Below are 13,232 nucleotides of genomic sequence, written 5' to 3' on the forward strand. Positions count from 1 at the left end.
ATTCTCCTAGTTCAGTATGTTGATTCTTGAACACAGTTACTTTATGAGTCTTGGCCGTGAACCTAAGCATTTTGTTTTCCAGTATTACCACCGGATACATAAATGCCACAGACACATAACTGGGTGAACCTTTTCAGATTGTGACTCAGCTTTGCTAAAGTCCCCAATTAGAGGTCTCCAGAGCTCTTAAGCACACTCTTTTTCCTTTGGACCATGACTTTAACCGCTCAGTCTCAAGTTTTTACTTGACACCTTCACGCCAAAATCACATGGTTAGGGACAGCTTGGTTTAGCCGCTTAGGCCAGGATTTTATTCCTGTGGGCCCTCCTATCCACTGATGCTCAAAGCCTTGGATCCTTTTTATTCTACCCTTGCATTTTGGTTTGAAGGGCTATTGGCTTTTTCTGCTTGCTTTTTCTCCTTTTTTTCTCTTTTAATTATTTTTTTTCTTTTTTTTCTTTTTTTTTTATATTCACTGCTTTTTCTTGCTTCAAGAATCATTTTTATGATTTTTCAGATCATCAATAACATTTATCCTTTTCCCTCATTCTTTCAAGAGCCAACAATTTTAACATTCATAAACAACAATTTCAAAAATATGCACTGTTCAAGCATTCATTCAAAAAAACATAAAGTATTGCCACCACATCAAAATAATTAAACTGTTTTAAAATTCGAAATTCATGTACTGCTTTTTCTTTTTCAATTAAAAACATTTTTCATTTAAGAAAGGTGATGGATTCATTCTCATAGCTTTAAGGCATAGACACTTAGACACTAATAATCATCTAATAAGACACAAACATAAGTAAACATAAAGCATAAAACTTCGAAAAACAGAAAATAAAGAACAAGGAAATTAAAGAACGGGTCCACCTTAGTGATGGCGGCTAGTTCTTCCTATTGAAGATCTTATGGAGTGCTTGAGCTCCTCAATGTCTCTTCCTTGCCTTTATTTCTCCTCTCTCATAACTCTTTGGTCTTCTCTAATTTCATGGAGGAGGATGGAATGCTCTTGGTGCTCCACCCTTAGTTGTCCCATATTGAAACTTAATTCTCCTAGGGAGGTGTTGATTCGCTCCCAATAATTTTGTGGACGAAAATACATCCCTTGAGGCATCCTAGGGATTTCATGATGAGGAATTTCCTCATGCTCTTGTTGAGGTCCATGAGTGGGCTCTCTTGTTTGCTCCATCCTTTTCTTAGTGATGGGCTTGTTCTCTTCAATGAGGAGTCTTGGCCACAACTTCATAGAAGTGGACTTGATGGACGTTTGAGATGAATTTCTCCATCTCCCATGACTCGAAGGTGGAAGCAATTGCCTTTCCTTTCCTCTTTCTAGAGGTTTCTTCGGCCTTAGGTGCCATAAATGGTTATGGAAAAACAAAAAAGCTTAGCTTTTCCACACCAAACTTAAAAGGTTTGCTCGTCCTCGAGCAAAAGAATAAAGAAAGGAGGAAAAGAAGAAGAGATGGGGGAGATGGAGGTGTGTGAATTGTTCGGCCAAGGGGGGTTTTAGGTGGTTATGATGTGGAAAAGGAAGGAGTGATGGTTTGAATTTGAGTGGGTGGGTGTAGGTGGTTTGTATGATGGTTTTGGAGGGGTAATGGTGGTGATTGGTAGAGGTTATTTTGGGAAGAGTATTATGAAAAGGTGTGAAGAAGTGAGAGAGTGTGAGTTGAGGTTGGTGGGGATCCTGTGGGGTCCACAGATCCTGAGGTGTCAAGAATTTCTCATTCCTGCACCAATTAGGCATGCAAAATGCCCTCTGCTGCCAATCTTGGCGTTTAACGCCAGCCTCATGCCCTTTTCTGGCGTTAAACACCAGTCTGGTGCCCATTTCTGGCGTTAAACACCCAGAATGGTGCCAGACTGGGCGTTTAACGCCCATTCTGCTGCCTTTACTAGCGTTTAAACGCCAGTAGGCTTCTCCTCCAGAGTGTGCCATTTTTCATTCTGTTTTTCAGTTTGTTTTTGCTTTTTCAATTATTTTTGTGACTTCACATGACCATCAACCTACAAAAATCATAAAATAACAATGGAAAATAGAAATTTAACATAGATAAGTAAAATTAGGTTGCCTCCCAACAAGCGCTTCTTTAATGTCAGTAGCTTGACAGTGGGCTCTCATGGAACCTCACAGATAACCAGAGCATGATGAATGCCTCTTAACACCAAACTTAGAGTTTGAATGTGGGGGTGTTATTTGACTCTGTATTGAGAGAAGCCTTTCATGCTTCTTCCCTTTCCTGTCTGCAAACCATGGTGCTTCCTGAATGGCGAAGAGTTGCTCATCTGGAAAGGTTTCAGAGATCTCAGTAGGAGGGTGGGATGCCCCTTCTACTGGTTCTATCCAGGATAGGTGATCAGTTACCTACTTCTCTGTCCATTTTCTGTCTCTTATTTCTATATCAAACTCTTGCAGAAGTAACACCCATCTTATGAGCCTGGGTATTGAATCCTGCTTTGTGAGTAGGAATTTAAGAGCAGCATGGTCAGTATACACAATCACTTTTGAACCTACTAGATAGGATCTAAACTTGTCAATGGCATAAACCACTGCAAGTAACTCTTTTTCTGTGGTTGTGTAGTTCTTCTGTGCATCATTTAAAACATGGATAGCATAGTAAATGACGTGCAGAAGCTTGTTATGCCTCTGTCCCAACACTGCACTAATGGCATGGTCACTGGCATCACACATTAGTTCGAATGGTAATATCCAGTTTGGTGAAGAGATGACTGGTGCTGTGACCAGCTTAGCTTTCAGGGTTTCAAACGCTTGCAGACACTCTGTGTCAAATACAAATGGCATGTCAGCAGCTAGCAGATTACTCAGAGGTTTTGTAATTTTTGAAAAATCCTTTATAAACCTCCTGTAGAATCCTGCATGTCCCAGAAAGCTTCTGATTACCTTTACATTGGCAAGTGGTGGTAATTTTTTAATCATTTCCACTTTAGCTTGATCCACCTCTATTCTCTTGTTTGAAATTTTATGCCCAAGGACAATTCCTTCAGTCACCATGAAGTGACATTTTTCCCAGTTTAAAACTAGGTTAGTCTCTTGGCATCTTTTCAGAACAAGTGCTAAATGGTCAAGACAGGAGCTGAATGAGTCTCCAAATACTGAAAAGTCATCCATGAAGACTTCCATAAATTTTTCTACCATATCAGAGAAGATAGAGAGCATGCACCTCTGAAAGGTTGCAGGTGCATTGCATAGACCAAAGGGCATCCTTCTGTAGGCAAATACTTCAGAAGGACATGTGAATGCTATTTTCTCTTGGTCCTGAGGATCTACTGCAATTTGGTTGTATCCTGAATACCCATCCAAAAAGCAGTAGTATTCATGATCTGCTAGTCTCTCTAGCATCTGGTCTATGAATGGTAAAGGAAAATGATCCTTTCTGGTGGCTGTATTGAGCTTTCTATAGTCAATACACATACGCCACCTTGTAACTGTTCTTGTAGGAACCAGTTCATTCTTTTCATTATGAACCACTGTCATTCCTCCCTTCTTAGGGACAACATGGATAGGGCTCAACCAGGGGCTATCAAAAATAGGATAAATAATCCCAGCCTCTAGTAACTTAGTGACCTCTTTCTGCACTACTTCCTTCATGGCTGGATTTAGCCGCCTCTGTGGTTGAACCACTGGCTTAGCATCATCCTCCAATAGGATCTTGTGCATGCATCTTGCTGGGCTAATTCCTTTAAGATCACTTATGGACCACCCAAGAGCTGTCTTGTGTGTCCTTAGCACTTGAATTAGGGCTTTCTCTTCCTGTGGATTTAAAGCAGAGCTTATGATCACTGGAAAAGTGTCACCCTCTCCCAGAAATGCATATTTCAGGGATGGTGGTAGTTGTTTGAGCTCGGGTTTAGGAGGTTTCTCCTCTTCCTGAGGAATTTTCAGAGGTTCTTTTATTTCCTCTGATTCGAGACTTTTAGTCATATTGATCTCTTCCACCAAAGAGTCAATAATAGCAGTGCTCATGCAGTCATTTGATGCGTCTGGATGCTGCATAGCTTTGACAACATTTAACTTGAACTCATTCTCATTGACTCTCAGGGTCACTTCCCCTTTTTGGACATCAATGAGGGTTCGTCCAGTTGCTAGGAATGGTCTTCCTTGAATGAGAGTCGCACTCTTGTGCTCCTCTATTTCCAGCACTACAAAGTCAGTGGGAAAGGCAAATGGCCCAACCTTGACAATCATGTCCTCAATTATGCCTGATGGATATTTAATGGAGCCATCAGCAAGTTGAAGACATATCCGGGTTGGTTTGACTTCTTCAGTCAAGCCAAGCTTTCTGATAGTGGATGCAGGTATTAGGTTGATACTTGCTCCAAGGTCACATAGAGCTGTCTTGGTGCAAGTACCCTCTAATGTGCACGGTATCATAAAGCTTCCTGGATCTGTAAGCTTCTCTGGTAAGCTTTTCAGAATGACTGCACTGCATTCTTCAGTGAGAAAAACTTTTTCAGTTTCTCTCCAATCCTTCTTATGACTTAAGATCTCTTTCATGAACTTAGCATAAGAGGGTATTTGCTCAAGTGCCTCTGCAAATGGGATCTTTATTTCAAGAGTCCTGAGATAGTCTGCAAAGCGGGCAAATTGTTTATCCTGCTCCGCTTGGCAGAGTTTCTGAGGATAAGGCATCTTGGCTTTATATTCTTCAACCTTAGTTACTGCAGGTTTATTCCCTACAGAGGTGGTTGGAGAAGCCTTCTTAGAGGGTTACTATCAGCACTTGCAGGTGTCTGATCCCTCATTGGCGTTTGAACACCAGAGTTATTCCTCTCTGGGCTCTTGCTGTCCTCAGAGGGATTTTGGGCAGTGGTTTGGTTATCCTCTGTTAGTTGTTCCTTTCTTGGCTTTCTGCTACTTTGAGCTGTTTTATTCAATTTCTTTCTGCTCCTTAGTTGAACAGCTTGGCATTCTTCTGTTATCTGTTTAGATAGCTGCTGTCTTGTCTGATTCAATTGTGCTTCCATATTCTTGTTAGCATTTTTAGTGTCTAGGAGCATCTCTTTAAATTCTGCTAATTGTTTTGTCATAAGGAGTAATTGCTGATTAAGCTCAATAATCTGTTTTTGAGGATTAGGATCAGTAGTTACTGCCCTGGCCTCTTCCTTTTTGTAGGACTCACTGCTAGAGTACAAATGTTGGTTTCTAGCAACCGTAGGTTCTTTATCACTTCTTTATCACGCACTGTGTCAGCAATTTGTAAGAACTATGCCAGAAACTCAGTAGGTTCTTCCTGTGGAAGACTGGAATACTGGCAATTTTGCTGCACCATGATAATGAGCTGAGGATTTAGCTCAAAACTGCTTACTTTGATGGGAGGTATACAGATGCTACTCCCATATACAGCTGTAATGGGGTTAGCATATGACCCCAGAGTCCTTCTGGACTGTTCATTTCCACTTATGTCCATGATGGAGAAAAGGGAATTTATATGAATTGCAAATAAATTATATTTTTAAATATATTTTTTTATTTAATTAAAAGTAACCGAAAATAAAACAAAATAAACGGGAGATAAAATAATACTTTCAAAAATTAGAAGAAAATGAAAAAAAGCAAATTGAAAACTAAATTAATTAATTAATTAAAAAGATTTTGGAAAAATTAATCAAAAAGATATGATTGAAAATTATTTTGAAAAAGATATGATTTAGAAGATATGATTGCAATTTATTAAAAAAAAGATATGATTGAAAATTATTTTGAAAAAGATATGATTGAGAAGATATGATTGCAATTTATAAAAAAAAGATATGGTTGAAAAGATATGATTGAAGAAATTAAAAAGATTTGATTTTTGAAAAAGATTTGAAAATATCAATTTTTGAAATTAGAATTTTGACTTGACTAAAAAAAAGATATGATTTTGAAAATCTTTGACTAAATTAATGCAAAATTTTGAAATTTATGAGTAAAATAAGGAAAGGATATTTTTTTATTTTTGAATTTTAATGCGGAAAGAGAAAAACAACAAAATGACACTAAACTTAGAAATTTTAGATCAAAACACAAAGAACAAACAAGAAAACTTTGAATGTCAAGATGAACACCAAGAACACTTTGAAGATCAAGATGAACACCAAGAACAAATTTTTGAAAAAATTTTAAATAAATAAAAGCACAAGGGACACCAAACTTAAAATTTTTAGAAAATAAAACACAAATTTTCGAGAATTTAAAGGAAAACACAAAGAAGACACCAAACTTAGAATTTTTAAAGATCAAGAAAGGACTAGGAACTAGAAAATTCGAAAAATTAAAAGGAAATAAAAGCATGCAATTGACACCAAACTTAAAATATGAAACTAAACTCAAATAAAAGACTCTAAACAAGTCGGGAAGGGTCGTCTGTTGAAGGCGCTAGCACACCCTGTGTGAGTGAACAGACCTTATAAATTTCAGTATCTGTGCGCACGCACACCCCTGTGCGTACGCACACTTTTAAAATCTTCCTGGGCGTGCGCACGCACACCTCTGTGCGGCCGTACACTCCCTGTTTCTCAAATTTTACTTTGTTTTCAACTATTCTACCTTTCCAACAAGGTTGTAAGCTTCTATAACACCATTTTAAGGCTTTTGGGCTGAATTTTGAGTTTGGGAATATGGGAAATAAGCTAACGGTTTTAGTCGATGGTTATTATGAAAAAGTAGCGAACGGAGATTTAAATTTCTGGTGTACTAAGGATGGGCTCGACGGAGTGAGAAAGAGGAATGGAAATGCTGAATTGATAGTGGTTGAGATGAGTCGAGGGATCTGAATGAGATGATGGATCCATGTATACTGAAAATATTTTCTAAAAACCATTGAAGTACTGATTTGTACTGAGAATTGTTGATACGCTATGCGCCTGGCAGGGACGGGGTTGGATCCCGCCTGTCGAGGTAGCGGCAGTGGCGTAAGGGTAGTGGTTCATCCCGCTTGCGTTGAGATGTGAGGTCCGTGGCAATAGTATCCCACTCGCATCCTTTCGGAATCACTATAGTGTGCCGGCACTATATCCGGGCCAGTGATCCGAGCACGATATCTCGGGAGTTCCCATTATGATTTTCGAAAGGCAACATCTCCATGGAGATGTGTCGGGTTGGCAGTTGAACCGACAATGTGATATCACAGCCAATAGGGTAGGCATTCATCATATGCATTTTCTATCTGCTTGTATGCTTTGACTACTTGAAATGGCTTGCCTATTTGTATAACATGCCTATTTGCTATGTGAATTATTTGCCTTATATGCTTCTACTTGTGCTTTATTTGCATTGTGATTATCTGTGTTTTCTACTGGGATTGAGGAGGTTCAGAAGGCGGTGGCGATGGGATTGCATGGAGGATAGGTTGGTGGAGGCTATGGGACAACAGTGTTTGGTTAGAATAGAAATCCCCTAAGATAAAGTACCATGTTTATTTATGATAAGCTAAGATTTATATATTTATGGTTATCTGTTTTAGTATGCCTTAAGATTGAATTCTTGTGATGGATATGAAGTCTAGGATTGCCTTTGGCGTCTCGGAGTCTTATATACTACATCACTGGGCACTGTTACCATACTGAGAACCTCCGGTTCTCGTACCATATTTTTGTCGTGTTTTTCAGATGCAGGTCACAACCCACCTCGGTAAGTTGTTTGGATGGTGACAAAAGCGGAGGATCCTGTTACTGTTGGAGTCTTTTGATTTATTTTTGTTATACATCTCTCCACTTTGTATTTTATTTTTGGACTAGAGGCATATATTGAGAGAATAAAACTTGTATAAGTTGATTTTACTGTCTGGTTTCTGTTTGTCTGTATATATGACTAGCCGGCCTAAATTCCGCGAGCCGTGGCTAGATTCTTATGATATTCTACTACTATCTTTTGCTATATCTTATCTATATCTTGTGCTTTAGGTTAGTAGCTTCAAAGATACGTTTAGCGCTTTTCAAATCCTGTCTTTGAGCTATATCCTTCATCAGGCTTCTAGATTATACTATTCTTTCTATATTTATATTATGTAAGAGCTTAGAACTGTCGTAATCTCTTATTACCCTTTGCTTTACGACGCGAGGTAAAGTTTAGGCTAATTAGGGTGTTACATTTAGTGGTATCAGAGCGGTTCGTCCTCGTGAGCCTGAGGGATGGACCGATTGTGCTTTTATTGCATACTCTGTGTGTCCTTTCTTTGATGCTATTAGGTTATCTACATGATATATGCATAGCATGCTTGTTTGTGAGTGCCTGTTTGGGATAATTGAAGCACTAGACTTTTGATATTGAGACTGATCACCTTGATATCGACTTTTGGTGTAGACAGGAACCCTAATGGCTACTCGCGGACAAGGTCGGTCACCTATACGGAGAGATTATGAGGGCAACCCGTCGACGGATAATCACGCTGAACTTATGGTGGCGATGACTAACTTAGCTAACACGATTCAAGCGGGCACTGCTATGGCTACTCATGCTTTGCGGCAAACAAGGCAAATCAGCCAGAAGCATAAATGAAAAAGGTGCTGAGGACAACTTAGTTGGTGATCCGAGAACTCTAGCTGCTTTTCTGAAAATTGACCCACCGATTTTCAATGGATCGATAAATCCTGCTGAAGCAGACAACTGGTTTAAAGCTGTGGAGGGTGCATTGCAGACTCAAAAAATCCCGAGTAATCAATTCGTAGAATATGCGGCTTATCAACTAATGGGAGAAGCTCAGTAATGGTGGCAAGGAGAGCGCCGACTGCTACACCTACAGAAGGTGGACATTACATGGGCGTTATTCCAGGAAGCTTTCTACAAAAAGTACTTGCATGAATCATTAAGGGAGGCCAGAGAGTTGGAGCTCTTACAGTTGAAGCAAGGGTCCATGACTATAGCTGAATACACCAGCAAGTTCAAGGAACTCTGTAGGTCCTCGAGAATAAGTCAGGGTACCCCTGAGTCCTATGAGGGATGGAAATGTGTCAAATACGAAGTAGGGTTGAGGGAAGATATCATGTGTGTTCTGGCTCCATTGGAGATTAGGAGATTCTCTGAATTGGTGGACAAGGCAACGATTGTTGAAGATTATGCCAAGGAGGTAACTTTGGAGAGAGATGTTCGTGGCGGTACCAGTGGTAAAGTTCGTGGGAAGTATGTTCCATCAAGAGGCCAAAATTTCAAGATGGGTAGAGGTGCCCCTCAGCGACTCCAAGGTCAAGGGCATATCGAAAAGACTAACCATGACAAGTATCACAGGGCGAGAGGAGTAGGTAAACAGGCGTGGGCTCAACAAGAAGAGTTAAGGTGCCAGAGATGTGGAAGATACCACCCGAAAATGTCATGCATGGCTGGATTCAGTGGATGTTACCACTGTGGATTGTCAGGGCATATCTCTATACGTTGTCCCTACAGGAAGGGCCAGGATGCTAACCAGTCTCAGCGACGGGATTGAGGATCTCCAATTTGAGGTGACGATAAAATTACTAACCAAGTTTTAATCACGTTTAGGAGGTTGTCACTCGACTCTCCTTTTCTAGTTTATGATGGGGGTAAGGAAATAGAACTAGGGATATCAGATCAAACATCAGGCTTAGGACCGATCATTTTTCTATAAAAAGTACCAAGTATACCGCTGCCGGAAGAGGAGAATGGCAATGCGAGACCTAATAAGAGAAATTACCAATAAATATGTGACCGATCTGTCTTTCTTTCTTTTGTAACCCGAGTTGAAGTACCTTATTCTGTGGTCCTTGCTGATAATTAGTCCGAACAATTCCAAATCCTATTCATTGCTCGCATGTATTTTTGCCCGAAACTCGTACCCCTTGGCATGAGCCTAAAGCCATCTTTATTCACAGACTAGTGATAAAATTCGTAGGGACATATTTTGATTCAATGTGCCATATTATTTTCTTCAAATTTCTTAATTTGGAATCCCTTTCTTGAGGTGCACTCTAAATTTTCCTTCTGTTGTATTTTCTTATTCTCTACAACCTTGTCTAAACACAATATAATGTACCTTTTCAATTTCTTATGGATACCATTCAAAGTTGTTTGCTTTCTCTTGAGCTCGGTATCCCTTCAAATAACTTGGGCTTAATTCGGCATCACATGCCATCCTTAGATGCAACCATTGAGAAGTTAGTTCCGTAGGACGCAACTTCTGAACACGAAGGATGAAACCGGTGAGCGTTCGATCTTACGAGGAGTTGTGAAGCCTTACTTTTACGAATGGTGTTACCTATGACAAAATTAATACACAAGGATGCTCCATTGGCTCCAACGCCAAATTGTAATTCCTCCAAAACTTGAAAGAACGATTAGCTACATCACTGGTACTTGTGTTATGTGAACCTCAGGGACCAGATAGGATCTACGATAACGCCTTGTTGAAAATCTTGAAGTGCGTATCAACGTAGCATTAGGAGGTAATGGTTGGTGCATCGCAATGGTTGAGACCATACGAAGTGGAATCTCTGACTCACGATCTAGAGCCTGCTGTGTTTATACTTGTGTTAAAGATGTGGAGCAAGGGGAACTACCTCCATGAAGATGGAGGAAATTACTCAAGGACTACAATTGGGAGTTAAGCTACTACCTAGGGATAATCACGTTTGATTTTGGTTCTCACGTGTAGATCATAAGATAGTAATATGACGTTTGGCACGTGGTGAATTATTGAGTGCGGAGGTAATTAGAAGAGAAGAAAATAAGTAAGAATAAATTTACGCTTGAATTTTTGAATGAGTTTAATATTTGATTTTAGTATGATAAGTAGAAGTTTATTAGTTGTTTATGATGTCTAAGGAAGGTTGAATTGTATATATTGGTGCAATTGTAGATGAATTGGGCATTAGATGTGAAATAAAGGGTGTGGTGGTATTGAGAATATTAGGATTTTGTCAAATGAGTAAAGAAAAACGGAGAATAGAATATTTTAGGTGTTGAAATGATTGAGCATGGTTGAGTGGGTGGTATTGAAACTGTGGCTAGTATAAGAACTGTTGGTAGGGTTTGAAAGTGTTGAATGGTTGGAATTGATGGATATTGTAATTGGAGCTGTAGAAAATTGCTTAAGACTAGAATTAGGCATAGAGACCTTATAAAGCACTGAGTTGTGAATTAGTATTAGGATAAGCGTAGACACTATTAGGGTCAAGTTGAGGAAGTTCAGAAGTAAGCCTAGGTTTTGTAATCCGATGAGGGATGCATGACTTGATTGGATATTTGGATTAGTTAGTTAATTAGTGGCTAAAAATCAGAGTAGTGCAGCGGAAGCTTGTGGAATGCAATAGCACATGATAATTATGAGTAGAGGTCGTAGGAAGATGACTAAACGTATCCTAGGCTTGAATACTTGAAGAGTTAGTGGGTTAATGTAAGCAAAGGTTTTCTAAAAATTAAATCTAATTGTGGCAGTAAGATTAGAATGAGTTGGGATAAGCTATGAAGATGAGGGTAGGCGAATAAATTAGAATTGGGTGATGACTGAATGCAAATGTTGTGTTGAGGTTGAATTAAGGAAATCTAAGAGTGAGAAGGATGAGTATGTCATAGGCTTGAATTCGGTTAAGATATAACATTATAAATAAGACTAAAGAATGTAAATAGAGTATTGAGCTCATATGAAGGAATGAAAAGGTGGACGGTGAGCGGTAGGTTTCAGTTGAGGGAACGTTTAGGGATGATGATGGGGTGATCCAAATTTTGATGGCAAAATTTCTTATTTGGTGGGGAGACTGTAAGAACCGCGACTAATTAACTGCTTAATTAGTTAATTAATATTGACCAATATAGAGTCAGAAAAATTAGAGTGAGATTTTGAGGATGTAAATGTGATTTTTTGGACTCAGTGGATTTTTCTGAGTCAGAAAATGCATTTTCTGCGAAAAACCGTGAACAGGCAGTTGAACCGGTTCAAGTATGCCTGGTACCGCACTAGAAAAAGTGAAAACCATCAAAAATCTTATAAAAATAATAGGGTTAAGTTCGATTTTGGTCCCTAACGTAGGGGTTAAAAATTTGTTTCGTCCCCAACTTTTTTTTTGCTACAAAATGGTCCCCAAAGTTTCAGTTTGTTTTAAAATCGTCCGTCGGACGAAAATACCCATCCCTCCCCTCTTCTTTCTCAACACCCATCTTCTTCCTCAACATTAACCAGAAGCAGATGCACAAACGCAGAAGAACAACAATGGATCTAAGCAGCATCAAAATTCCAAATTCAAGCCAAATCAGAAGTACAAACTCACCTAATCAACATAGCATGACATTGCAGCAACATCAACATATCCAAAACCCATATCATCAATAGACAAACTCAATATTTCACAAGCAAAAAAAATCCGCAACAAAAATCGGAATAAGAAATTCCACAACAAAAATCAGATATTGACGTTAGGATTTTTGCCAGTAAAGAATTTTATAAAAACAATCGCATTGTAGGTATAGTTTCTAAACCAACAGAAATCCCTTCGTACAAACATTTTGGTTGTTACAAGTAACAAACCCCTAAATAAATTGATAACCGAAGTATTTAAACCTCGGGTCGTCTTCTCAAGGAACTGTAGGGAAGTATGTTCTTATTATCGGTTATGGAGATTGTAAATCAGGGTTTTGAAGATGAGGAGCAAGTAATTTAAATTGCAATTGAAATAAGTAAAAGACTGTAAAGTAAATAAATAACTATAAAATAAACTTTTGGTAAGGTATGAGAAATTAGAAGTCCTATCCTAGTTATCCTTATCAATGATGATGAAGATTGAATCTTAATTCCACCCAGTTAGTCTTTACTTAAAGTAAAGAAAAGTCAAGTGACTAATTAGTTAGATCCTCAAATCCTAGTTAATCCCTAAGGAAAGATTGGGATTATTGAAGTTCAATTCAATTAGCAAAGATAACAATTATCAATCATGTTTGAGTTTGATAACTCCTGAGTTATTGATTTCTTAACCAAGACCAAAAGGAAAAAAGTAAATCTACCAGAATAAAAATATCTTCAGATTGGAAGCAACAGTAATATAAATAAAGGAGGGCAATAATAAACTGAAATACCTCAATTAACATTAATTCAAAAGAGTGATCTGTAACATAGAAGAATTCATAAATTAAATTGAAAAGATAAATAAAAAAGAATGTTGAACCTGATAGAAAGAGATAATCCTGAAAGCGAATAAAATCCTAAATCTAAATCCTAATCCTAAAGAGAGAGAGGAGAGAACCTCCCTCAAAACTAAATCTAAATCATGAATAGTA

This window comes from Arachis hypogaea, chromosome 14 (assembly GCF_003086295.3).
Source record: "Arachis hypogaea cultivar Tifrunner chromosome 14, arahy.Tifrunner.gnm2.J5K5, whole genome shotgun sequence".
NCBI lineage: Eukaryota > Viridiplantae > Streptophyta > Magnoliopsida > Fabales > Fabaceae > Arachis > Arachis hypogaea.